We start from the raw sequence: 4,191 nt of genomic DNA on the forward strand, positions 1-4,191 counted from the left end.
TCAACGTACAGAGTCCCACGGACCTTGGTCAAAAGAGCGTATGCTACCACGGACGCTGAGAATTTACCAAAGAGCTACAACATATTAAGGACGTGTTTAATCGTAACGTCTATACGGGCAGACAGATTCAACGTGCTTTTCAGTTTGGACCATTTACCTAAACCAGCTGAAGATGCTTTTAGTCCTGTGGTTTTCCTTCCACATGCTGGGAACGTGTCTGCCAAGATAGGTAGAGTTTTGAAGAAACATGAACTCAGATATGTATTCCGTCCGCCAGCTAAGGTTAGAGCACTTCTTGGCTCTGTTAAGGACAACTTGGGCTTGAAGAAGAACGGCATTTACAAAATACTATGTGAGTGAAGTAAAATATACATTGGCTAAACTATTCATACCGTCAATGACAGTTGTATTTAACATCACTGCCATACGCGATTATTACAACACGACAAATTTGCGGTGGCTGAGCACTGTTACTGAGGGACGTAGGATGTTATACAATGAGACACAAGTGGCTGTAAATACTTCGCGTTACTGGAGTTTTGTTTTAAAAGAATCTGTCGAAATCAGACTAACAGATATCATCATTAACCGTGATAATGGATATTTGCTAAGAAAAATTTGGAATTCTGTTTTAGCAGATATGAAGAAAAAACGACATCTGAATCGACCAGCTGTGAGCAATAATTTTTAAAGAGATATCGTTTTTCGACAGTATCCTCTACTGGAGACGCTCCAACTCTTCTTGCGCCAGGGGGCAGCAGCAACGATTGAGCACTTGCGCATTATCTTAGCGCTTGGGCTAAGAGTAGAGTAGCAGTAAAATCTTCGTCGTATAGTTCTGTCTCATGGCAATAGATAATAAGCTGCAGCTTAATAGCTTTTGAACCAATTCTGCTAATTTATACTTGAAGCTCTGTGTTCTATGTGGCACGGAGACTTACCAAATGTCATGCTGTAATCGTTAACTTGGTATCAAAAATTAAAATTTAAAAAGAAAAACTTGGATATGCAGTATTCTGCAGCTGGCAAATAGTAAAAATACATTGATGAGCCAAAACACTATGACCTTTTGCTTATAGCGTGTTAATCCACCAATGTTCCATTCTAGTACAGAGCTATTCTACGTAGCGTGGATTCTATAAGGCCTTGGTGGGTTTCCTTACGTATGTAGCAGCATATGTCTAGGTGCAGGTCCTGCAGATCCCGTAAATTACCACCTGGTAGATTGTGGACGAATCTGCGCCTGATAGAGTCCAAGATGTGGTCCACAGGGTTCACATCAGCGAACAAGGTGAACAATAAATCAGCGTCCGTTCGCTATCATGCTCCTCAGACAACTAGGGTACCGCGTGACCGCTACGGTCGCAGGTTCGAATCCTGACTTGGGCATGGATGTGTGTGATGTCCTTAGGTTAGTTAGGCTTAAGTAGTTCTAAGTTCTAGGGGACTGATGACCTTAGATGTTAAGTCCCATAGTACCCAGAGCCATTTGAACCATTTTTTTCGAATCCTGATTCGGGCATGGATGTGTGTGATGTCCTTAGGTTAGTCAGGTTTAAATAGTTATAAGTCTCGGCGACTGATGACCACAGATGTTAAGTCCCATAGTGCTCAGAGCCATTTGAACCATTTGAACCAACTAGGGTACGGTTCGGGCCTTGTGGCACCGATAGTTTTCCTGATGGAAGATTCCATCACTGTCGGGGAATAAATCAAGATGAAGGGATGCAGGTGGTCCGTAATTATGATCACGTAGTCAACTACTAACATGGTGCCTTTGATCACTACCACAGGTCCCATGGAAGCCCAGGTGACTCTCCCTCAGACCATAATGTTGTTCACCATCAGCTTTCGTCCCTTGGGCGGCGCATGTATCGAGTAGCCGCTCGCCTGAATGGTGGCACTCAAGAGACGACCATCGACCTAGGGCAACAAGCAGTATGGCTGAATCGTCCGACCTGTCTACACGTTACCACTGGTCCATTTGCCAATTTAGATGATTCAGTGCCCACTATAAGCGTTATTGGCGATGTCGTTAGGTCAGTATGGGGAACGTATTTCCGGGCGACAAGGAATGTCGGTCGCCAGCACGAATCCGCCTGCGTATATCATAATTACACTACCACGCAAACATTGAGGTTACACTCGTCAGATGTGAGACGTTCCCGGGGGGGAGCGGGCGTGGCCACTGGAGGCCGAACCGCACAATAACCCTAGGTTCGGTGTGGGGCTGTGGTGGGATGAGTGGACTGCTGTAGCCAATTGTGAGGTTGTGTGCCCCTGCGGGCTGCGGCGGGACGAAGCCTCTCCATAGATTCTTGGTCTCCGGTTCCATACAATACAATACAATGGGGAATGCAGGAGTCATCTGCTGCTTGCCCTCATGTTCAACTGAATGCGCTGAACGGTGTACTCCGAAACACTTTTGCCTGAACTAGAGGTCTACCCTGTCGTCCTAAATGCCACAAGTTGTAGCGTATCCTGCGTTCCAAAGTGGAGAAGTCCCTGACCTGAACATTCTGTGTTGAGGTGTGGACGTTCGACTCCTTCCGTCTTACGTGTGGTTTCACAAGCTGTCAATCACCTACTAATCTAACGGCCTACTAGCTTCGCTGTTTCCTAGATGATCTCTAACTCGTCAAAGTTCTTTATGTCAATGGATTTCCCAATTAGCGGCCGGTATCGTCGCTAGAATGAGTCCTCATTCGTCTCTCTTCAGCTTACATACTTATCACATTACGTGTAAGCAACACCACCATGCGGCATTAGTTCTCGTGGAGGCCCATCGTCATAATGGTTGGCCCATCTGCTTTTCAAGGAAGCATGAAGTTAGCTGCTAGTGGGTGTGTACTTTTCATTAATCTGTTGCCAGACTATCCTCAAACAGTGTCGTATATACATAATGTTAGGCATATAAGTGCACATATTCCTAGTGATGACTGTGGACAGTATAGTGAACAACATTACAACAGTATTTACTTCTTATGCAGACTAATAATTATAGCCATTACCAGTAGAATGGTTTTAGGGTGCTTAGTACCTCGAAGTACACATGCCAAAAGCTAGTAATTAATGTTTGTTTTACCATGACAACGCCAACGTCCTTGCCGTAGTGGTAACACCGGTTCCCGTCAGATCACCGAAGTTAAGCGCTGTCGGGCTGGGCTAGCACCTGGATGGGTGACCATCCGGTCTGCCGAGCGCTGTTGGCAAGTAGGGTGCACTCAGCAGTTGTGAGGCAAATTGAGGAGCTACTTGATCGAGAAGTAGCTGCTCCGGTCTCGTAAACTGACATACGGCTGGGAGAGCGGTGTGCTGACCTCATGCCCCTCCATATCCGCTCCAGTGATGCCTGTGGGCTGAGGATAACACGGCCGCCGGTCGGTACCATTGGGCCTTCATGGCCTTTTCGAGCGCAATTTAGTTTAGTTTTCCCTGAGCAGCAGGTGAGGTACTCAAGTATGTATACTTGGACACAAGACGGATTCTCTATACTGACAGACGTAGTCAATTTGTGGCACAATTACGACTCTGCAGGAAACATCAGGTAGTAAATTATGTGACATGTTTGCGGGAAGCCTGTTAGATGCAGAGGAAAAACAATTGACACACTGAAGTGGGTATACATTAAGGTAGTAATGATAACAGTATCTGTACCTATTTTCCTAACACCCTGTATACTCGTTTGTTGGCCCAAATCAAAACTGTGAGCTGCGAACATTCGTATATTATCAAATAATGTGATAGTTGTAGGGATACGCGATGATCATCGATATCTACAAAATATCGGTACTGGAAGTTTAAACATATCCATGATGAAGCCCTTGGACATCGTGTCATTGACGTTAAAGGCAAAGTATCGAACTTCGATGTTAGCAAACGAATTGTTTTTTCGTGATGTAAACAAGTCTTTTTCTGAACATATCTCATAATATCGGTACAGTGTTTTATGGAGTAGACATAGTATTTGGAAGAAAAAGTCATATATTGTCTTATGCCCATAGTCTCAATTTGGTAGCAAAAGAACTAACGCAGCAGACTACCTAAGTCGATTACTGTTATGAAAAGTACTGTAATAAAGTGTAGTAATAAGTGACGAACTATGAAAAGAACAAGATTTCAGTCTAATTCAAGAATTGTCTGATGGAATTTAACGTTCCATATGTTTAAAGATTTTTTCAACTGTATCTT

General features: G+C 44.2%; 1 pseudogene; it reads left to right on the top strand.

Moving 5' to 3' along the window:
* The first annotated feature begins 3,094 nt into the window (after positions 1-3,094).
* Positions 3,095-3,212, top strand: LOC124723590 (annotated as a pseudogene).
* Positions 3,213-4,191: the final 979 nt, after the last annotated feature.

This window comes from Schistocerca piceifrons, chromosome X (genome assembly GCF_021461385.2).
Source record: "Schistocerca piceifrons isolate TAMUIC-IGC-003096 chromosome X, iqSchPice1.1, whole genome shotgun sequence".
Lineage (NCBI taxonomy): Eukaryota > Metazoa > Arthropoda > Insecta > Orthoptera > Acrididae > Schistocerca > Schistocerca piceifrons.